This window comes from Anas platyrhynchos, chromosome 32 (assembly GCF_047663525.1).
Source record: "Anas platyrhynchos isolate ZD024472 breed Pekin duck chromosome 32, IASCAAS_PekinDuck_T2T, whole genome shotgun sequence".
NCBI classification, from domain to species: Eukaryota; Metazoa; Chordata; class Aves; order Anseriformes; family Anatidae; genus Anas; species Anas platyrhynchos.
Window position 1 is genome coordinate 2467249 of NC_092619.1, and position 24657 is coordinate 2491905.

Here is a 24657-nt window from a genome sequence, read left to right on the forward strand (position 1 = left end):
GAGAAGAGGAGGCTCAGGGGTGACCTTATTGCTCTCTACAGATACCTTAAAGGAGGCTGTAGTGAGGTGGGGGTTGGCCTGTTCTCCCACATGCCTGGTGACAGGACGAGGGGGAACGGGCTTAAGTTGTGCCAGGGGAGTTTTAGGTTGGATATTAGGAAGAACTTTACTGAAAGGGTTGTTAGACACTGGAACAGGCTGCCCAGGGTGGTGGTGGAGTCACCATCCCTGGAAGTCTTTAAAAGACATTTAGATGTAGAGCTTAGGGATATGGTTTAGTGGGGACTGTTAGTGTTAGGTCAGAGGTTGGACTCGATGATCTTGAGGTCTCCTCCAACTTAGAAATTCTGTGATTCTGTGACCCCACTCCATCACTGTGAAGATGGTGGAGCCCATCCTGGAACCCATTTCCAGGCTCTGGAAGGACAAGAAAATCATCTTGAGCCGTTGGGACATCTTGAGGTAGGGGAAGCCACATTTAATCAATTTGGGCATGAAATGTCCATGACGAAATGACTGGCCTGGCAGATGAGGGCAGAGCAGTGGATATAGATCTACTCTGACTCCTTACTTACTCTGTAAGGTTTTGTTGTGGATTAACCTGGAAATAGCTAAGCACCACACAGCAGCTAGCTGGGTCCTCCCAGCCAGGGGGTCTGAAAGTGAGAAACCTTGTGTGCTGAGATAAAGACAGCTTAATAAATAAACCAAGAGCTCTGCTTATATGCAAAGTAAAATAAAATAAAATAAAATAAAATAAAATAAAATAAAATAAAATAAAATAAAATAAAATAAAATAAAATAAAATAAAATAAAATAAAATAAAATAAAATAATTAAATTGAAAGGACTTATTATTCACTATTTGCCAGTGATGAACAAAATTTCAGCCATTTGTAGGAAAACCATGTTTCATCAAGTGTTACTATTAGTTGTGAAGGAAGATACAATATTACCCAATATTCCTCACACATGAATAAAAGAAAAATACAGAATTGTGTAGTGCTTTTTCAATAGCTCAATACGTGCCAGTCTTTTTATTTCTTTTTTATTTCAGCTCAGCATACAAGACATACCAGCTTAGTAGAGCAGGCCCAGAACAGGGCCACAAAATCATTCAGAGGGCTGGAGCTGGTCTGTTATGAAGAGAGGCTGGGAGAACTGGGGTTTGTCAAGATGGAAAAGAGAAGGCTCTGGGGAGACCTTACAGCAACCTTCCAGTACCTAAAGGGGGCCTACAGGAAAGCTGGGGAGGGACATTTTATCAGGGAATGTAGTGACAGAACAAGGGGTAATGGTTATAAAATGAAAAGAGAGTAGTTTTATATTAGATATTAGACATTCACTTAGTGCTGAGCCATGTAAGCACAGCATCACAGGTTTCCATTTCTCATACTGCCCCCCACAACATGTGGATTGAGAGCGTGCAAGACATTGTGATGAGACACAGCCAGAAAAGCTGACCCAAAGTGATCAAATTGATATTCCTCACCCTCCAGCACCCTGTGCAGTCCACCACCCCACTACCAAAAGCATACCATGCACACCAAATACATCTCCTGTGAAGAGTGGCTGAGAGAGTTGGGATTGCTTAGAATTGAGAAGACAAGACTCCACAAGGAGAAGAGAAGAGAAAAGAGAAGGGAAGGGAAGGGAAGGGAAGGGAAGGGAAGGGAAGGGAAGGGAAGGGAAGGGAAGGGAAGGGAAGGGAAGGGAAGGGAAGGGAAGGGAAGGGAAGGGAAGGGAAGGGAAGGGAAGGGAAGGGAAGGGAAGGGAAGGGAAGGGAAGGGAAGGGAAGGGAAGGGGAGAAGGGAAGGGAAGGGAAGAGGGAAGGGAAGGGAAGGGAAGGGAAGGGAAGGGAAGGGAAGGGAAGGGAAGGGAAGGGAAGGGAAGGGAAGGGAAGGGAAGGGAAGGGAAGGGAAGGGAAGGGAAGGGAAGGGAAGGGAAGGGAAGGGAAGATGAAGTCACTGAGAGCAATGAGGTCTCCCCTCAGCCTTCTTTTCTCCAGACTAGACAACCCAAGTTTCCTCAGCCTCTCCTCATAGAACAACCTCTTTTACCAGTATTCCCTCTTTTCCCTTGGTTTCCCAACTGACAAGGTTCTTGGTCAGATAACCTTGCTGGAAGAAATATATTCTCTCTCCCATGCTCTCACCAGTCAGTGTGACTGACCAGGTCTGGCTTCCTCACTGCCTACTTTAACACTTCTAGGTCAGGTTTTGTCTTCAGATGTGTTGTGTCCCAGGAGGCCCTCTCCCTCCCCATTCTTAACAGAACAGGGAGAGAAAAATAGGAACAAGATGTGGAGAGACTCTACCAGGGAGTGTAGTGATTGGACAAGGGGCAGTGCTTTTAAGCTAGAAGAGAGTAGATTTTGGTCAGACCTAAAGGAGAAATTCTTCAAAGGCAGGTGGAGAGACACTGGAACAGGTTGCCCAGAGAAGTGGTGGGTGCCTCATCTGCGGTAGTGTCCAAGGTCAGGTTGGATGGGACATTGAGCAAACTGGTCTAGTGGGACGAGACTCTGCCCATCTCACAGGGACTGGAACTAGACCTTAAGGTCATTTCCAACCCCAGATATTCTATGATTCTCTGAGCTTGATGGGTTGTGTAGAATGTGTAGACAGAAGGATACCATTTGCTGTGAAGAAGATTGCTTCTCCTGAATATTTACAGGTTCTCAAAAGAGATGGAATAAAATTTGTTGTCCTAACTAATAACAGGACAACAAAAGGTGATTCCCACAATGAACACATACTTAGGGGAAAAGATAGCACTGGAATTAGGTGTCTCTTCCTAGTGGAGAGAAGGAAGAACAGTGATTGCATCAGTTCAATTCAAAGTTGATTTCCCTGGAGGCCCAGGGACTTGTCAAGAGCTCCCTGTGCTGCTGAGCTGGGCCGGGCTCCTGGGCCCAAGGGGAGCTCCTGGCAAGCGGGCAGCACTGCAGAGAGACAGCTCTGCCCAGGAGCAGCTCCTCTGCACAGCACAGCAGCGCTGGGGGCACTGCCTGCAGGGGACAAGGACAACTTAGAGAAGGGAGGGAGATGTTAAAGGCAGTGTGGAGGGGGGATGCTGATAGCTCACTTCAGGAGAAATCTTCACAGCCCTGAACAGGGTAAGTCTGTGGTTACAGGGCAATGCAGCTGTTGTTCCTGGTGCCATCTCCAGATTTGATGGTAAATCCCACAGCCTATGGGAACTTTCAGGAGGACTCAGAGTTTCTTTGAATTAAAGGAGAACAACCTCCAGAGTAGAGATTACCTGCCTAAGCTGACAGAAGGACAGGACATGAGGGTTCATTCATATGGGGCTGGCTGCAGGCTGCACAGGCAGGGTGCAGGCAGGGGTGGCCAGGGCTGTGGTGCAGAGCAGGGTCCCTGCTGTGCCCCAGGGACTGTGCGCCGGGGCAGGCTGCTCACAGCTCCACAGCACCCCCAAGACATGTCAGAAGGGAATCTTCAAGAGGCAGGTGACCGAAAGGGATTCTTGAGGTGAATTGTTCTGTGCTTTGAGTTTTGGTGCTTTTGGTGTTTTGTGCTTTTGGTGTTTTGTGTTTTGAGTGAGCCCTGCAGTGGGTGGGGCTGGCAATGAGCCGACCCTCCCTGCAGGACACCCCATCCTCAGGACATCTCTCTCTTTCTCTGGGTTGTCCTGCTGGGCTGCAGGCTGCCATCCACAAAGGGCACAGTTCTCCCAAGGCAGCTTTGCTCTCTAGGAGCCCGATGAAGAAGGTAGCTCAGTGCTAAGGTGGTGGAAATGCTGCTGGATGGTGTCCGTGGGCATCTGCAATGAGTCCTCTGTGTCCCTGGCTGGGAGGGGAGAGCTGAGGTCCTCCTCAGGTACACCAACACGGGGCGGGGAGTTGTCGATTCACATTTTCAGACTCGATTCCTCTGCTCTCAGCAGTGCCCAGGTTCTTCTCAGGGTGTGATCATCCTCCCATCCTCACCGAGCTGCCAGCACAGGGCGCCTGAGGCTGGGACTGATGGACAGGCTGGCCGTCCACCCTCAGCACTAAGAGACAGTCCCTTCGCCTCCCAGGACCCACAAGATTTCACTTTGATCACAGCGGATTTATTTCTTAATTGATTTATTTTTCCATAAAAGAACTCGTCGTGTGTGGTGGGGCCCCTGGAATAGGTTCAACAAAACAAAATTCTCACAGCTCTGCTCTGCAGTCAGGTTAACCACGAGCAACAGTGTTGAAACAAACTTTATTACAACAAGTGGGTTAATTGGGGATCCCCCTGCGTTGCTATTTACCAGCTGCTGTAGGGCAGGACTTGCTCTTCTGGAGTCCAGAGCAGAGTCCTTGCTGTGTTGTCAGCCTCAGCTTTGTACAACCCAGAGCTCAAGGAAAAGGGAGCTGCACAAAGGTTTTCCTGAAAAGGCACGGGTGCGGTGATGGGTTTGTAGGGAGTAGAGTTGCTCAGAGAAATCTACCCCGTATTTCTCCACCCTGGACAGGCTTTGTTCCCAGAGGCAGCAAATGCCCAACAGCAGCTTCCCCACAGAGTTCCTCCTCCTGCCATTCGCAGACACACGCGAGCTGCAGCTCCTGCACTTCGGGCTCTTCCTGGGCATCTACCTGGCTGCCCTCCTGGGCAACGGACTCATCCTCACAGCCGTAGCCTGCGACCACCACCTCTACACCCCCATGTACTTCTTCCTCCTCAACCTCACCCTCCTCGACCTGGGCTCCATCTCAACCATTGTCCCCAAAGCCATGGTTATTGCTTTGTGGGACACCAGGACCATCTCCTACTCAGGATGCGTTGCCCAAGTCTTTTTTCTCTTCTTCTTGCTTGGAGCAGAATATTCCCTTCTCACCATCATGGCCTATGACCGCTACGTTGCCATCTGCAAACCCCTGCACTACGGGACCTTTATGAGCAGCAGAGCTTGTATGAAAACAGCAGCAGCTGCCTGGGGCGGAAGTTTTTTCTATTCTGTTTTGCACACGGCCAATACATTTTCCATACCACTGTGCCAAAGCAACGCCCTGGACCAGTTCTTCTGTGAAGTCCCCCAGATCCTCAGGCTCTCCTGCTCAGATGCCTACCTCAGGGAACTTTGGGTCATTGCAGTTAGCCTTTGTTTAGCTTTTGGGTGTTTTGTCTTCATTGTCCTGTCCTACGTGCAGATCTTCAGGGCCGTGCTGAGGATGCCCTCTGAGCAGGGCCGGCACAAAGCCTTTTCCACGTGCCTCCCTCACCTGGCCGTGGTCTCCCTGTTCATCAGCACTGGCACAGTTGCCTACCTGAGGCCCCCCTCCATCTCCTCCTCATCCCTGGATCTGGTGGTGGCAGTCCTGTACTCGGTGGTGCCTCCAACGCTGAATCCCCTCATCTACAGCATGAGGAACCAGGAGCTGAAGGATTCCCTGAAAAAAATGATTCTGTTGGCAGTACTTCAGCAGGACTAAGCCACCCATATTTATTCACTTTTTTGCTGTTGTTGCAGTTTGTTTGTTTGTTTTCTTGTGCTTTGGACATTTTTCTCTGACTACCCTGTTTGGACATGAATGTCTGGATTTGTCTCACTTCTCCAGAGGCACAAGCCCAGTCCCTCTGTCCCAAAAGCCATCTTTAAATGTATTTATGTCAGAGCTGTATTCCTTTTTTACTTCTCTTTAATAAAAGGGGATGTCTTCAGTGCTGTGTCTGAAGTTTGAGACTTTTTTCCTTTTGATGGAGTCAAGAATACTCTCAAGAAATTGCACCCTAACAGGGCCTGCTGTTAACCTTGTGTTCTCCATTTGAGGATGAGATTATTGGGTGATTTTATAGGGAATTTTGGGATGGATTCAGCTCTTATCTGTGGGTGCCCAGAGCCACTGGAGATGGGAATGGTCAGGATATATCTGCTTGGGACTGTCCAGCATGTGACAGGGCTCGTGTCAGATGCTGATGTCTGAACCCAGGAGAGCACAGGGTTATTCACAGACAGCCCGTTTCTAGGGGTGGGCAGCAAATGCAGCTTCAGAACGTCACCCAAAGGGCTAAGTGGAAAACTACCTGGGCTAATTAGGGCTCTGTAGTCCCACGAGAGGCAGCAGAGACACAGAGGTTGCAGGGAAGGGAGCCTGAGGAACGACTCATGTCCCCTTCAATAAAGAACCATCGCTGGGATCTAAGGACATGATCTGAGCCACTTGAAATTCCCTGTGGTTGCCCTGAACTCCTACAGCAGCCACAGATCACACGGATGTCCCTGGAGAAGGGGCTGCAGGCGGTCAGGAACTGGGATATTCTGGACAGGAGATCAGGGGCATGGGAGGAATTCCTCGCTTGCATGGGGGATGTCATGAGGCAGAGAAAACTCTTCTTAAGAAGGAAGCAAGCTTGCTTCACACAACCGTGCTGTTCCTTGGGGTGGTGGCAAGTTTTCCAACGGGCTCAGAAAAGGTAAAACAAAGTGACAGCAAGCAGGCTCAGCAGGTCCTCGGCACCCCAGCACAGAGCCACAGTCCCATAACCTCCAGCAGGAAAAAATTTGTTCCCCTCCTCTAGAGGGAAACAAAACCAATCTGAGCTTTCCTTGCTTCTTAGACAATTTCCAGCAGCTCCAGCAAGAAGTCAGTGCTGATGAGAGGTCTGCAACTCAAAGGTGCTTTAGCCTGGCCCAGGAAAGAAGCTCCTGTGAGGAGGTGACATGCTTTGACCCACTGAAAAAGCCTTCATGAGCTGGTACCCAGGAGGAAATGGTCCAGGAAGGGCAGGAGCGGGAGGGAATGGGATCACACAGGCACAACCCCATCCTGCTGGATGCTGTGCTGGGCGTAGACTCAGCAAGAGAAGCAGGCTACTTGGCTCTGCCCCCTAAAAACCCTTACAACCATAACCCGAAAATCCCTGAAACCCTAACCCTAAAATCCCTTACAATCATAACCCTAAAAACACTTACAACCCTAATTCTAAAAACCCTCAAGCCCTAACCCTAAAAACCTTAAAAACCTAACCCTAAAAATCCCTTCCAATACAAACCCTAAAAACCCTAAGACCCTAACCCTAAAAACGCTTACAACCTTAACCCTAAAAACCCTTACAACCCTAACCCTAAAAACCCTTACAACCTTAACCCTAAAAACCCTAAAGCCCTAAAACTAAAAACCCTCAAGCCCTAACCCTAAAAACCCCTACAACCCTAACCCTAAAAACCCTTACAACCCTAACCCTAAAAAATCTAAAGCCCTAACCCTAAAATCCCTAAAGCCCTAACCCTAAAGACCCTTACAATCCTAACGCTAAAATCCCTTACAATCCTAACCCTAAAATCCCTTACAATCCTAACCCTAAAAGTCCTTACAACCCAAATTCTAAAAACCCTCAAGCCCTAACCCTAAAAACCCTAAAACTCTAACCCTAAAAATCCATTAAAATCCTAACCCTAAAAACCCTAAGACCCTAACACTAAAAACCCTTACAACCCTAACCCTAAAAAATCTAAAGCCCTAACCCTAAAGACCCTTACAATCCTAACGCTAAAATCCCTTACAATCCTAACCCTAAAATCACTTAAAATCCTAACCCTAAAAACCCTTACAACCCAAATTCTAAAAACCCTCAAGCCCTAACCCTAAAAACCCTAAAATCCTAACCCTAAAAACCCTAAAGCCCTAACCCTAAAATCCCTTACAATCCTAAACCTAAAAACCCTCAAGCCCTAACCCTAAAATCCCTAAGACCCTAACACTAAAACCCCTTACAACCCTAATTCTAAAAACCCTCAAGCCCTAACCCTAAAAACCCTAAAATCCTAACCCTAAAAACCCTAAGACCCTAACACTAAAAACCCTTACAACCCTAATTCTAAAAACCCTCAAGCCCTAACCCTAAAAACCCTAAGACCCTAACACTAAAACCCCTTACAACCCTAATTCTAAAAACACTTACAACCCTAACCCTAAAAACCCTCAAGCCCTAACCCTAAAATCCCTAAAGCCCTAACCCTAAAATCCCTAAAACCCTAACCCAAAAGACCCTTACAACCCTAATTCTAAAAACCCTAAAGCCCTAAACCTAAAATCCCTAAAGCCCTAACCCCAAAAACCCTCAAGCCCTAACCCTAAAATCCCTAAAGCCCTATCCCTAAAAACCTTACAAACCTAATTCTAAAAACCATAAAGCCCTGTCCTGGTTTCAGTTAGAACAGAATTAATTTTCTTCCTAGTAGCTGGTGGAATGCTGTGTCTTGGCTTAGGATGAGAAGAGTGCTGATAACACACCGATGTTTTAATTGTTGCAGAGCAGTGCTTATACTAAGCCAAGGACATCTCAGCCTTTTGCTCTGTCCTGCCAACGGGCAGGCTGGGGGTGCAGTAAGAGCTGGGAGGGGACAGACCCAGGACAGGTGACCCAAACTAGCCAAAGGGGTATTCCATACCATCTGACGTCATGCTAAACAATATATAGGGGTGGCTAGCCGGGGGGAGGGGGCCGGACTGCTCGGGGTTAGGCTGGGCATCGGTCAGCGAGTGGTGAGCAATTGCATTGTGCATCACTTGTTTGTACATATTATTACTTTCCTATTATCACCATTGTATTATTATTATTATTATTATTATTATTATTATTATTATTATTATTATTATTATTATTATTATTATTATTATTATTTTGATATTATTGTTTTCCTGTCTTATTAAACTGTCTTTATCTCAACTAACGGGCTTCACTTTCCATTTCTCTCCCCCGTCCCAGAGAGGGAGAGGGGAGGGTGAGCGAACGGCTGCGTGGTGTTTAGCTGCTGGCCGGGCTAAACCACGACAGCACCTCAGTCTTTTCCTCATTGTCCTGGTTTCAGTTAGCACAGAATTAATTTTCTTCCTAGTAGCTGGTGGAATGCTGTGTTTTGGCTTAGGATGAGAAGAGTGCTGATAACACCCCGATGCTTTAATTGTTGCAGAGCAGTGCTTATACTAAGCCAAGGACATCTCAGCCTTTTGCTCTGTCCTGCCAACGGGCAGGCTGGGGGTGCAGTAAGAGCTGGGAGGGGACAGACCCAGGACAGGTGACCCAAACTAGCCAAAGGGGTATTCCATACCATCTGACGTCATGCTAAACAATATATAGGGGTGGCTAGCTGGGGGGGAAGGGGCCGGACTGCTCGGGGTTAGGCTGGGCATCGGTCAGCGAGTGGTGAGCAATTGCATTGTGCATCACTTGTTTGTACATACTATTATTACTTTCCTATTATCATCATTGTATTATTATTGTTATTATTTTTATTATTATTTTGTTATTATTATTTTCCTGTCTTATTAAACTGTCTTTATCTCAACTCACGGGCTTCACTTTCCATTTCTCTCCCCCGTCCCAGAGAGGGAGGGGGGAGGGTGAGCGAACGGCTGCGTGGTGTTTAGCTGCCGGCCGGGTTAAACCACGACAGCCTTTTTGGCGCCCAACGTGGGGCCCGAAAGGTTGAGATAACGGCAGATCTGACCAGAGTGTGTTAAACTAAAATTGGTGTAAGGATTAGACCTGCTTAATAGTCACTTGTCATAATGCTGATTGCTTTAATCTCAACTTTGCTGCGCCTGTTTTCCAAATTGAGTATTATAGTACATTATTTTCCGTATTTACTCTCTGTCGTGTTGTTTATCCTCTCCGGGCCCTGGTTTCAGATCATTATGGTGCTGTGTGTTGTAGCAATGGCTTATGAGACGATGAAATATGTGGTCATGACTCTAACTTGTTATTTGTATTCAGTAACATCGTCGACTCTGTACTTTGGAAACTGTATCTTGGAAACTATTAGCAATTATTCCTATTGTTTTTTTCCATTAGGGAGTCAAGCTGTGGAGGGGAAAGGGGAGGATATTTTTCCTTACTTGCTTACTCTCCCTTTCTCCTTCACCACCCCTGTATCCTCCTGGGTCACTCTGCCTTCCTCCTTCACCACCCTCTTATCCCCTGAGCTTGTCACAATAGCTCTCCAAGATATTGAATATTTCTGGAATACTCAGAGTACCATAGTGTTGTTGTTCTGCCTCATGAATGCACTTCAGGTTCTGCTTAAAGTTAAACAACTACTTGGGAAGCTCTTCTGGAGATCTGCCCGGGGGCAGGATAGTTGTGGGTGGCAGGGAGTATGGGCGGATATGGGCAGGCACCTAGAGCAGTTGGCACCCCCAGTGTGTTGGAAATTCACCCCTGAACAATGGCAAAATCCTCAAAAACTGGCAGAATGCTTGAAAAAAAGGTGTCATGATTCTGGCAGTTCTAAAGTAACACAAATCATTGTAACGTGCTGGGGCCTGGCTCATGCCTATCGAGCTGCCATTGATACTGCTATCAACTTAGTGACAGACCCTGCGGCCACTCCAAGCCCTGTGACAGATCCAACGGCCACTGTGACCCCTACGGTGGACTCGGCAGCCGCTCCAGATCCGGTTCCTGCAGCCGCTCCAGATCCGGTTCCTGCAGCCGCTCCAGCTCCAGCTCCTGCAGCCGCCCCAGCTCCAGCTCCTGCAGCCGCTCCAGTTCCAGCTCCTGCAGCCGCTCCAGTCCCAGCTCCTGCAGCCGCTCCAGATCCGGTTCCTGCAGCCGCCCCAGCTCCAGCTCCTGCAGCCGCTCCAGTTCCAGCTCCTGCAGCCGCTCCAGTCCCAGTTCCTGCAGTCGCTCCAGTTCCAGTTCCTGCAGCCGCTCCAGTTCCAGCTCCTGCAGCCGCTCCAGCTCCAGCTCCTGCAGCCGCTCCAGCTCCAGTTCCTGCAGCCGCTCCAGCTCCAGCTCCTGCAGCCGCTCCAGTCCCAGTTCCTGCAGTCGCTCCAGTTTCAGCTCCGGCCGCTACTCCAGTCCCAGTTCCTGCAACTGCTCCAGCTCCAGCTCCAGCTCCTGTAGCCGCTCCAGCTCCAGCTCCTACTGCTGCTCCAGTCCCAGCTCCTGCAACTGCTCCAGCTCCAGCTCCAGCTCCTGCAGCCGCTCCAGCTCCAGCTCCTACTGCTGCTCCAGTCCCAGCTCCTGCAACTGCTCCAGCTCCAGCTCCAGCTCCTGTAGCCGCTACAGCTCCGGTTCCTGCAACTGCTCCAGCTCTTGCAGCCGCTCCAGCTCCTGTGGCCGTGTCAGAGAAACGAGCTGTAGCAGTGCAAGTTGACCCTGCAGAGGGTATTCCAACCCCTGTAATGGGGTCAGAGAAACGAGCTGTAGCAGTGCAAGCTGCCCCTGCAGAGGGTATTCCAACCCCTGTGGCAGACCCTGTAACAAAGTCAGAGAAACGAGCAGTAGCAGTGCAAGCTGCCCCTGTAGAGAAGGTGAAAATATGGTACAGAAATTCAAGTCGTTTAGAACGCAGAGAGTCTTCTGCCAATCCAGGTAAGGCTTCTGCCAAAACTAAGTATAGAGATGACGAAGATGATGACGACGCTGGGCCATCAAGGATTCAGGAGGAGGAAGATGAGGATGCCGAAAGAGCAACAGTAACTACGCGAAGCCTAAACGAGCGCGAGCTACGAGATGTGCGAAAAGATTTTGGTCGCTGTATAGGTGAGCAGCTTGTCACCTGGCTGCTCCGGTGCTGGGACTCTGGAGCCAATTGTGTGGAATTAGACGGCAGGGAAGCCAGACGGTTGGGATCCCTTGCTCGAGACGCCGGCATTGACAAAGCAATTGCAGATGGAGCACAATCCACCAGCCTCTGGAGGCGTCTCCTCTCAGCTGTGAGGGAAAGGTATCCCTTCAAGGAAGAACTTTTATGTCTACCAGGCAAGTGGACCACTATGGAGAAGGGAATCCAGTACCTGAGGGAATTAGCCGTACGGGAAGTGATTTATGAGGATCCAGACCAGACACAAACATCCAAAGATCCAGATGAAGTCAAGTGTACACGACCCATGTGGCGGAAGTTTGTACGGAGTGCACCATCATCATATGCCAGCTCATTGGCAGTAATGGCCTGGAAAGAGGATGAGGAACCCACAGTGGATGAAGCGGCTAAACAACTCCGGCAGTACGAAGAAAGTCTCTCCTCTTCCTTACAGGCCTGCGTCTCAGCTGTGGAGAAACTGTCTGAAGAGGTCCACCAACTTAAAGAGAATCTATCTTCCCCCCAACCTGAACCAACCAGTGTCCAACGACCGAAAGAGAACACCTGGGAGAAAACACTTTCTGAAAAGTTTCACCAACTTGAAGAGAGATTATTCTCCTCCGCACCTGTACAAAGCAGTGTCTCAGCTATCAGGGGTAGGCGTTCATCCACACAAGGAAGACGATATAGTGGGTACTCACCCCGTGCCACCCTGTGGTTTTACTTACGAGACCATGGAGAGGACATGAGAAAATGGGATGGAAAATCTACCGCGACCCTAGAGGCACGGGTACGTGAGTTGCAAAAGAAAACAATCAGGAAAAAAGGATTCTCCGAAAAGTTTGCTGCTCCAACTTCCAGCAGACAATCCTTCAAACACAGAAACGAAGAAGATTCTGACCAGGATTAGGGGGGCCCTGCCTCCAGCCAGGGGGAGGAAAGGGACAATCGAGTTTATTGGACTGTGTGGATTCGATGGCCTGGCACATCACGCGCACAGAAGTATAAGGCTTTAGTAGACACCGGTGCACAATGTACTATAATGCCATCGAGCTATAAAGGACCAGAGCCCATCTATATTTGTGGAGTGACAGGAGGATCTCAGCAGTTGACTGTATTGGAGGCTGAAGTAAGTCTGACTGGGAATGAGTGGGAAAAGCACCGCATTGTGACTGGCCCGGATGCTCCATGTATCCTTGGCATAGACTATCTTAGAAGAGGATATTGCAAGGACCCAAAAGGGTTCCGGTGGGCTTTTGGTATAGCTGCCTTAGAGACAGAGGGCATTAAACAATTATCTACCTTGCCTGGTCTCTCAGAGGACCCCTCTGTTGTGGGGTTGCTGAGGGTCGAAGAACAGCAAGTGCCAATCGCTACCACAACTGTGCACCGGCGGCAATATCGCACTAACCGAGACTCCCTGATCCCCATCCATAAGCTAATTCGTCAATTGGAGAGCCAAGGAGTGATCAGCAAGACCCATTCACCTTTCAATAGCCCCATATGGCCAGTGCGAAAGTCTAATGGCGAGTGGAGACTAACAGTGGACTATCGTGGCCTGAACGAAGTCACGCCACCACTGAGTGCTGCAGTGCCGGACATGCTGGAACTTCAGTATGAACTTGAATCGAGGGCAGCCAAGTGGTACGCCACAATTGATATCGCTAATGCATTTTTCTCCATCCCTCTAGCAGCAGAGTGCAGGCCACAATTTGCCTTCACTTGGAGGGGAGTTCAATATACTTGGAATAGGCTGCCCCAGGGGTGGAAACACAGCCCTACCATTTGCCATGGGCTGATCCAGTCTGCGCTAGAGCAGGGGGAAGCTCCTGAACACCTGCAGTACATCGATGACATTATTGTGTGGGGTGACACAGCAGAGGAAGTTTTCGAGAAAGGGAAGAAAATAGTCCAAATCCTTCTGAAAGCCGGTTTTGCCATAAAACAGAATAAAGTCAAAGGACCTGCACGAGAGATCCAGTTTTTAGGAATAAAATGGCAAGATGGACGTCGTCAAATCCCAATGGATGTGATCAACAAAATAACAGCTATGTCTCCACCAACTAACAAAAAAGAAACACAGACTTTCCTAGGTGTTGTGGGGTTTTGGAGAATGCACATCCCAAATTACAGTCTGATTGTAAACCCGCTCTACCAAGTAACCCGTAAGAAGAATGAGTTTGAATGGGGCCCTGAACAACGACAAGCCTTTGAACAAATCAAGCAGGAAATAGTCCATGCAGTAGCCCTTGGGCCAGTTCGAACAGGACCAGATGTAAAGAATGTGCTCTACACTGCAGCCGGGGAGAACGGCCCCACCTGGAGCCTCTGGCAGAAAGAACCTGGGGAAACTCGAGGTCGGCCCCTGGGGTTTTGGAGTCGGGGATACAGAGGATCTGAGGCCCGCTATACTCCAACTGAAAAGGAGATATTGGCAGCATATGAAGGAGTTCGATCTGCTTCGGAGGTGGTCGGTACTGAAGCGCAGCTCCTCCTAGCACCCCGATTGCCGGTACTAGGCTGGATGTTCAAGGGAAGGGTCCCCTCTACGCATCATGCAACTGATGCTACATGGAGCAAGTGGGTTGCATTGATTACTCAGCGGGCTCGAATAGGAAACCCCAGTCGCCCAGGAATATTGGAAGTGATCATGGACTGGCCAGAAGGCAAATACTTTGGGATATCATCAGAGGAGGAGGTGGGTCGTGCTGAAGAAGCCCCACTGTACAACCAGTTGCCAGAGAATGAAAAGAAATATGCCCTGTTCACTGATGGGTCCTGTCGTATTGTGGGGAAGCATCGGAGATGGAAGGCTGCTGTATGGAGTCCTACGCGACGAGTTGCAGAAGCTGCTGAGGGAGAAGGTGAATCGAGTCAGTTTGCAGAAGTGAAAGCCATTCAGCTGGCTTTAGACATTGCTGAACGAGAAAAATGGCCAGTTCTCTATCTCTACACCGATTCATGGATGGTAGCAAATGCCCTGTGGGGATGGTTACAGCAATGGAAGCAAAACAACTGGCAGCGTAGGGGCAAACCCATCTGGGCTGCTGCATTGTGGCAAGATATTGCTGCTCGGGTAGAGAACCTGGCTGTGAAAGTACGCCACGTAGATGCTCATGTGCCCAAAAATCGGGCTACTGAAGAACATCAAAACAACCAGCAGGTGGATCAGGCTGCTAAGATTGAAGTAGCTCAGGTGGACTTGGATTGGCAGCATAAAGGTGAATTATTTATAGCCCGATGGGCCCATGATACCTCAGGCCATCAAGGTAGAGATGCAACATACAGATGGGCTCGTGATCGAGGGGTGGACTTGACCATGGATGCTATAGCACAGGTTATTCATGACTGTGAAACATGTGCTGCAATCAAGCAAGCCAAACGGTCAAAGCCTCTTTGGTATGGAGGACGATGGCTGAAATATAAATATGGAGAGGCCTGGCAGATTGATTACATCACACTCCCTCAAACTCGCAATGGCAAGCGCCACGTACTTACAATGGTGGAAGCAACCACCGGATGGCTGGAAACATATCCTGTGCCTCATGCCACCGCCCGGAACACCATCCTGGGCCTTGAAAAGCAAGTCCTATGGCGACATGGCACCCCAGAAAGAATAGAATCAGACAATGGGACTCACTTCCGAAACAACCTTATAGACACTTGGGCCAAAGAACATGGTATTGAATGGGTGTATCACATCCCCTATCATGCACCAGCCTCCGGGAAAGTTGAACGATACAATGGCCTGTTAAAGACTACCTTGAAAGCAATGGGCGCTGGGACGTTCAAAAACTGGGATACGCATTTAGCAAAGGCCACTTGGTTAGTCAATACTAGGGGATCTACCAACCGAGCTGGACCTGCCCAATCAAACCTGTTACGTACTGTAGATGGGGATAAAGTTCCTGTAGTGCATGTAAAAAATATGCTGGGTAAAACAGTCTGGGCTACTCCTGCCTCAGGAAAAGGCAAACCTATTCGTGGAATTGTTTTCGCTCAGGGACCTGGATACACTTGGTGGGTGATGCAAAAGAACGGAGAGGTCCGGTGTGTACCTCAAGGAGATTTAATACTGGGTGAGAATAGCCCATGAACTGAATTGTACCATGTTAAATAGTATATTATACTGTATGTTATCACTACCATGATTACTATAGGTGACTAATTAGAATGTATGGAAAAGAGTGTAACCTGAGCATGACATAAATGGTATGGAATAAGGGGTGGATAGATGTCCTGGTTTCAGTTAGCACAGAATTAATTTTCTTCCTAGTAGCTGGTGGAATGCTGTGTTTTGGCTTAGGATGAGAAGAGTGCTGATAACACCCCGATGCTTTAATTGTTGCAGAGCAGTGCTTATACTAAGCCAAGGACATCTCAGCCTTTTGCTCTGTCCTGCCAACGGGCAGGCTGGGGGTGCAGTAAGAGCTGGGAGGGGACAGACCCAGGACAGGTGACCCAAACTAGCCAAAGGGGTATTCCATACCATCTGACGTCATGCTAAACAATATATAGGGGTGGCTAGCTGGGGGGGAAGGGGCCGGACTGCTCGGGGTTAGGCTGGGCATCGGTCAGCGAGTGGTGAGCAATTGCATTGTGCATCACTTGTTTGTACATACTATTATTACTTTCCTATTATCATCATTGTATTATTATTGTTATTATTTTTATTATTATTTTGTTATTATTATTTTCCTGTCTTATTAAACTGTCTTTATCTCAACTCACGGGCTTCACTTTCCATTTCTCTCCCCCGTCCCAGAGAGGGAGGGGGGAGGGTGAGCGAACGGCTGCGTGGTGTTTAGCTGCCGGCCGGGTTAAACCACGACACTCATCTCTTGTCCTAAGTTTCCTCCCATATCCGGTAAAGGATGGAGATACTCCTTAGTCCTCCTTTTTGTGTTTCTGTATTTATAAAAACATTTTCTGTTATCTTTAACAGCAGAAGCCAGAGTGAGCTCCAGATGAGCTTTGGCCTTTCTAATTTTGTCCCTGCACAGCCTCATGACATCTTTATAGCCCTCCTGAGAGGCCTGCCAATTTTTCAAATATCCTAAACCCTCTTTTTCTTCCTAAGCTCTAGCCATAACTTTCTGTTCAGCCAGGCCAGTCTTCTTCCATGCTGGCTCATCTTTGGGCATGTGGGGACAGTCTGCCCCTGAGCCATTAAGATTTCCTTCTTGAAGAGTGCTCAGCCTTCCTGGACTCCTCTGCTCTTCAGGACTGTCTCCCAAAGGACTCTGCCAACCAGTGTCCTGAAGAGCTCAAGGTCTGCCCTCCGGAAGTCCAAGACAGCAGTTTTACTAATCTCCCTCCTGACTTCACCAAGAATAGAGAACTCTACCTTTTCGTGGTCACTCTGTTCAAGCCAGCTCCTGACCACCACATCTCCCACCAGTCCTTCTCTGTTCTTGAACACCGGGTCTAGCAGGGCACCTCCCCTGGTAGGCTCACTAACCAAATGGGTCAGGAAGCTATCCTCGACACTATCCAGGAACCTCCTAGACTGCTTCCTCTGAGCTGCATTGCATTTCCAGGATATGTCTGCGAAGTTGAAGTCCCCCATCAGAACAAGTGCTGGTGATTGCACAACTTCTGCCAGCTGCTTGTAGAACACCTCATCCATCTCCTCATCCTGGTTTGGTGATCTATAAGAGACCCCCAGCATGATGCCTGCCTTGTTGGCCTTCCCGCTGACCCTAACCCATATGTACTCAACATTATCATTCCCAGATTCGAGTTCCACAACATCAAAACATTCTCTAATATAAAAAACCACACCACCACCCCTTCTGTGCTGCTTGTCCCTTCTGAAGAGCTTATAGCCATTCATTGTAGCAGTCCAGTGATCAGCGTAGTCCCACCATGTTTCAGTTATTGCAACCAAGTCATAGCTTGCTTTTTATTTCTTTGCTCTTGAGAAATGGCTACAACTATATTATACTGAACACACATCAATAAAATCTCTGTTTATGGCCCAGAGGGATTTGGCACTTCAAATATCACTCTAATGTCTCTCTGGCACCTCCATTGTCACCTGGTGTCTGCATCTGAACAGCTCCCTCCTGGCCTCTGTCTTCATTCAATGTGCTGGGAGCTGAGACAAGCAGCTAACATGCAGATTCCTGATTTCATAGAATCATAGAATATGATTCTATGAAATCAGGAGATGATATGATATGATCATGCAGATCCTGATTTGTGCATATTTAAAACAAGGCAAGAGGAATCCCAAATCCTGTGGGCTTGTGTGAGGCATGGGAGAGGCAACAAAACCCCTTCTAGCATCTGGACTGCAAATAAAGAAGGAAATGCCTTGACTGACCCGGCTGAAACTCTTCCCTCAGGAGAGGGAAAGCTGGGTGTTCTGACTAAAACCAGGATATGGAAAAAGTGATTCTTGGACATCATACCTCTTCTGAAATGAAAAAGGACATTGTCCCCTATCCAATGGAGGGAATCAGCATGAATGTTTACTTCAGTGTGTTTCAAAGTTGATTCCCCTGGAGGCCCAGGGACTTGTCAAGAACTCTCTGTGCTGCTGAGCTGGGCCGGGCTCCTGGGCCCAATGGGAACTCCTGGCAAGCAGGCAGCACTGCAGAGAGACAGTTATGCCCAGGAGCAGCTCCTCTGCACAGCACAGCAGGGCTGGGGGCACTGCCTGCAGGGGAAAAGGGCAGTGAGAGAAGGGAGGGAGGTGTTAAAGGCAGAGTGGAGGGGAGATGCTGAGAGCTCACTGCAGGAGAAATCTTCACAGCCCTGAACAGGGTAAGTCTCTGGCTGCAGGGCAACACAGCTGTTGTTCCTGGTGCCATCTCCAGATTTGCTGGCAAATCCCACAGCCTCTGGGAGCTTTCAGGAGGACTGTCAGAGTTCCTTTGGAGAAGAGGAGAATAAGAAGCTCCAGAGCATGGATTATCTGTCATAAATAACAGAGGAACAGGACATAAGACTTCATTCTGGCAGGGCTGTCTACAGACTGTGCAGCCAGGGTGCAGGCAGGGGTGTCCAGGGCTGTGGTGCAGAGCAGGGTCCCTGCTGTGCCCCAGGGGCTGTGTGCCTGGGCAGGGCCTCTGACGCCTGCCAGGCTCAGCACTCAGCCTGCCCGGAGAGCTGCCCAGGGCACTGCGGGGAGAAGCGGTGGGTGGAAGGAGCCCCCAACAAGGGCAGGACAGGGCAGGGTCCTGCTGCTTGCGGTAGGCTGCTTCCTGGGGCAGGCTGCTCAGAGCTCCACAGGACACTGAAAACACTTCAGAGAGGACTCCTCAACTAAGAGGTCAGAGCAAGGGATTCTTGAGGAGAAGCATTCTTTCCTTTGAAATTTCTACTTTTTCTTTGCTGGATGGCACTAGCAGATGCAAATTTATTTCTACATTATTATGAAGGCCCTGACTCACCAGTTCTATTTACCTCCTATTAGGTCAGAGCTGCTCATTAGACACTGAACATGGGGAATTGTCCCTGAAAATTATCCTGGGACACGGGATGTCTGCAGCGCAGAGCTGAGCACACAGTGGATGGGATGGAGTCTCTGAGCAATGGCAGGGAGGAGCCGTGGGGACAGGGAAGCAGCTGCCAGCAGGGACAGCTTCAGGCAGCACAGACCTGGGCAGGTCACCTCCTGGGCCACCTCCTCCTCAGCTGGACCTCCAGGAGAGGAGAGAAACCTGTGTCTTGCACTGTGATACACAACAAGGAGGCTAAGAGTACATGCCCTGCAGTGTCACTTCCATAGCTGAAATGCAAGCTAAGAGAATGGTGATTTCTGTGAGAGAAGCAGGGGGGTTTCCCTAACTTGTCACTCTTTTCCTCCATGGGCAGGTCCCCGTGGCATCAAATGTCCAACAGCAGCATCCCCACTGAGTTTCTCCTCCTGGCATTTGCAGACACACGTGAGCTGCAACTCCTGCTCTTCACGCTCTTCCTGGGCATCTACCTGGCTGCCCTCCTGGGCAACGACCTCACCCTCACAGCCATAGCCTGCAACCACCACCTCCACACCCCCATGTACTTCTTCCTCCTCAACCTCGCCCTCCTTGACCTGTGTTCCATCTCCACCACTGTCCCCAAAGCCATGGCCAATTCCCTCTGGGTGTATTGGGTCTGGCTGGAATGTTAACTTTCCCGGCAGCAGCCCATACAGTGCCGTACTCTGTACTTGTAGCTGGAACAGCAGTGTTATCACACCAGTGTTGTGGCTGCTGCTGAGCAGCAGTGGCACAGTATTAGGCCTTTCTCTAACCCTCCTAGGGGGTGGGCAAAAGGTGAGGAGAGAAACATCACCAGGGCAGCTGGCCTAAACCAATCAAAGGGATATTCCATACCAAACAACCATTTCCTATGCATGTTGTGCTACCCAAGCCTTTCTGTTAGTCTTTTTCTTCTCAGCAGAATTTTATATTCTCACCATCATGGCTTATGACCGCTACATTGCCATCTGCAAACCCCTGCACTATGGGACAATAATGACCAGCAGAGCTTGTGTCAACATGGCAGCAGCTGTCTGGGGCAGTACTTTTCTCTATGCTGTGCTGCACACAGCCAATACCTTTTCCCTTCCCCTCTGTCAAGGCAATGCCCTGGACCAGTTCTTCTGTGAAATTCCCCAGATCCTCAAGCTCTCCTGTTCAGATGCTTACCTCAGAGAGGGTGGGGTTCTTGTGGTTAGTGCTGGTTTAGCATTTGGGTGTTTTGTTTTCCCTGTGCTGTCCTATGTGCTGATCTTCAGGGCTGTCCTGAGGATTGCCTCAGAGCAGGAGCAGCACAAAGCCTTTTCCACGTGCCTCCCTCACCTGGCTGTGGTCTCCATGTTCCTCAGCACTGCCTTTTTTGCCTACCTGAAGTCCCCCTCCATGGCCTCTTCCCAGTCCCTGAATCTTTTGCTTGCTGTTTTGTACTTGGTGGTACCTCCAGCAGTCAACCCCCTCATCTACAGCATAAGGAACCAGGAGTTTAAGGATGCAGTGTGGAACCTCATGACTGTTTTTCAGAAGCGATAAGCTGTCTATCTTCCTTCTCATATCACTCAAAATAAAACTCATTCCAGGTGAGATGTATTTTTTTTCCTCATTTTCCTTTTTATATCTTGTGGTAATATTGTCCAAAATGAAATGATTTGTTCATTTTTTTCCATGTAAACATCCACCTGTCTTGAGTGACTCTGAGAACTGGTGGAAACAAGGTGTATTTAAAGTGTGTTTGAGATATATTTAAATAAATGGATCCTTCCTCAGAGACCTGTGGTGGAGCTGCAGGGGTACTTGGCTGTGCACAGAGGTGGAGGGAAAAAGAGTCCTGGCACAGCTGCGCTGCCAGGAAACCCCAGGGATTGGTTTGGTGGAAGCTGCTCTCCTTTTCACCTCCCATGCTCTCCTTCAGAGCCCTTGTGTTCCTGTGAGGACTGATTGCTCTTGTTGCTTGCTCACTGTGCTGCTGTGGGGCAGTCCTGTGTCCACAGGCAGGGACAGGCCAGGGGCACTTCTCTAACATAGCTGACTCTGTACCAGCATCTCTAGAATAAAAGGCGATCTGCTTGGGGCAGTGCCTGAAGGCTCAGCTCTTCACCCAAAGCTGCTCTCATGGATATTGCAAAGGAATGGACTCAAAGGAGGCTCCTTGCTTTGCTTGTTTCTCTAGGCGCTCAGGGCATGAGATCAGCTGATCAACCGGGATGAGCTTTTAGGCAAGAAGGGCTGATTCTGGAATTGTCTTCTGGTGCCTGGCACTCACAGAGATGGTGGCTTTACTAGAATGGATCCAGAGCATGCAATAGGGCTGAAGGCAGGCAGGCATCTTTCTGAAGGGATGCAGGAGCTGCCAGGAGAATCCAGTGGACTGGCAGGGACAATATGTGCCAGGGAGTCAGCAGGCCTAATGAGCCATACTCTATGAGCTCATAGAGTATGACCATGTCCAAGGCCAAGTGACCCAGAGACAAGGTGCTAAATCTGGGTGCGAGCAGGTGAAGGAGAGCTCTGCAACTCCAGGTAACACAGCAGGCACAGGGAAAGCAGTCTGCTGAATTGGTTGTTATATCTCTGGTGAAATTTCATAGACTGGATCATGTGAATCACTGCAAAATCTCTCCTGACATTGGAAATGAGTTGGACTTGATGATCCTTGTGAGTCCCTCCCAGCTCGGGCTACATGTATTCCATGAGTCTCTGACTCTGAAGGAGGCCGGCTATCTGTGTGCACCCTCCATGGCTAAAGAATCACTTGTGTGCGAGGCAGTCAGTGGCAGTGCCCCCCACCAGCTGGCTCTGCCTTCCCAGCCTGACCAGCACAGCCCTGCAGAGTGCCCCCACGGCGCCACACACCACAGCACCCTCACTCTGCAAAGCAGCACCACGAGCTTGGGGGCTGTGGGCACATTGGACAGGGGGACATGGGGTGATCTGGGAGAAGAGCAGGGTGCTGTGTTTGTGCAGTGGTGCTGCCTGAGGAGCCCCAGGGTCGGCAGAGTTTGGGTGTGGGGCTGGGGAGTGGGACTGGCCTGGGGGTTGCAGGATGCCTGGGGGAGAGAAAAGGGTTGGAGGCAGGGGGGAAAGGAGGAAGAGTTAATTGCAGCATCAGAGACACGACCACTGACCTCCCCTACTTCATTTGCTGCTGTGGGGCCAGCCCAGCCTGGGCTGTTCTGCTGTGCTGAGCTAGGCTGTGAAGAGGTCAGAGAATTTTGGAGCACTGGAGAGGATCTGGGCTGTGTTGTCCTCCTGGTAAAGACAGGGAGGATCAGCAGAGCAGTGGGTTGGGCTGGGCCCTTGGGAAACACCCTGGACACCCTGGGAGATCCTGCCCCAGGACAATGGTCCCAGAGCAGCCCCTCACAACCACCTTTCCCAGCACTGGGCTCTCGCCCCAGCTCACACTGGTGGTTTCTTCCTCCAGCTATGGACACCAAATGGCTACATCACGAGTCCATGTTTGCCTTGTCCATATGAGAGTACACATGGTGTGGGTGTGGTGAGATGAACCTGAATGAGCCCAAGTGCCATCAGCTGTTACTTGAGGGTGCCATCATATCCAGTGGGACAGACAGAGTCTCAAGATCACTTCCCATTGGAGGTATGGTCCTCTGGAAAACCAGCTGAATAAAGCAATGCTAATCATCATGACATGCAGTCACAAGTGGTGTCCCTCAGGGGCCACTCTTGGGCCCAGTGTTTTTCAACATCTTTATCAATGACATAGATGACGGAATCGAGTACACCCTCAACAAGTTTGCAGATGACACCAAGCTGAGAGGTGCAGTCGAAACAGTGGAAGGAAGGGATGCCATCCAAGAGGGACCTGGACAGGCTGGAGAAGTGGGCTCATGAGAACCTAATGAGGTTCAACAAGGCCAAGTGCAAGGTGTTGCACTTGGGCTGGGGCAATCCCAGGTATTCATATCAACTCGGAGAAGAAGAAGTTGAGAGCAGACCTGCATAGAAAGACTTGAAGGTCCTGATGGATGAGAAGATGGACATGAGCCGGCAGTGTGTGCTTGCAGCCCAAAAAGCCAACTATGTCCTGGGCTGCATTAAAAAAGGGAAGTCCATCAGGGAGAGGGAGGTGATTGTCCTCCTCTACTCTGCTCTTGTCAGACCCCACCTGGAATACTGTGTGCAGGCCTGGGGCCCCCAGCACAAGAAGGATGTGGAGCTCTTGGAAGGCATCCAGAGGAGGGCCACAAAGATGATCAGAGTGCTGGAGTACCTCTCCTATGCAGAAAGTTGAGGGAACTGGGCTTGTTTATCTTGGAGAAGAGAAAGCTCCAGGGAGACCTCATTGCAGCCTTCCAGTACATAAAGGGCGCATACAAACAGGAGGGGAAATGCCTGTTTACATGTGTTGATAGTGATAGGACAAGGGGGAATGCCTTAAACTAAGGCAGGGGAGATTTAGGTTAGAAAGTAAGAGAAAGTTTTTCACTCAGAGGGTGGTGAGGCACTGGAACAGGTTGCGCAGGGAGGTTGTGGATGTTCCATCCCTGGAGGCATTCAAGGCCATGCTGGATGCAGCTTTGGGCAGAGAGCTCTAGTGGCTGGCAACCCTGCCCAGAGCAGCAGTGCTGAACCTAGATGATCTTTAATGTCCTTTTCAACACATGGCCATTCTATGATTCTATGATTCTATGATTCTATGATTCTATGATTCTATGATTCTATGACTTTCACACCAACTCCTTCACTGAAGAGTTCTCGACTTTATCCTAAACTATATATACAGTTCTTAATTCACTTTTCCACAAAGAGGTGGTCATTTCTTTCAGTATGACCTGGACTTGCTAAAGCCAGCATCGGGAAACGTGAGTCTGGACATGTGGGAGGCCTTCTGAAGCATGAGCTGGTTGGCAGGCAGAGTACCTGAGGGATTGTGCAGGGCATCCCCTGCACCAGGTGTTACTGAGTGGGCTGGGAAGAGGCTTCCTGTGTACAACAGCTCCCTGTAGCCCTGTGGATGCTGGCTGTGAGGTCACTTCTGTCCCAGAACCTGGCTGGCCAACAGCAGGAAGGAAGAACCTCTGAGGTCATAAAAGGCCATTAGAAAGCTGCCCCCAAAAGGGTGACACATTTAGGGAGGTCACGGGAAATCTGGGAGAATAAAGCTAGGAGATTTGTTGGAGAGAAGATTGGCTTGGCTAATGGAAAGATTTTGAAGAAGTGACAATGGTTCAGGTAAGGCTGGTGGTTCTGCAATACTCACAGGGAAAATATTAACGTTATGCCCTCGTAATATTTCTAACCAGGAACATTAAAACCTAGTGCTACCCTAATTACTATGCTTCACCATGGAAAGAATCCACTGCTCTAATCCCAAACTTCAAATCCTACCTTTATCTTAAACCCCCAAACACATCACCTGTTACCATTAGTCTTATCCAATTGATCGCACTCATCCCTAGCCCTTAATCGCTAGCATTAAATTGCCAGCCTTAACACCAACCCTTGTCCCATAACAAAGCACACAATAAAACCCTAACCAGAGACTGGTGGGGATGAACTGCTCATGTCAGCTGTGCCTAGGGATCTCTAGTGGCAGCAGGAGGCCCATGGCCATGCAGGTGGGTGTCAGGGCACTTCTGACTGAGGATATCATGTGCCACCTTCAACAACATGGCTGGTGTATACTTTTATCATTTTAG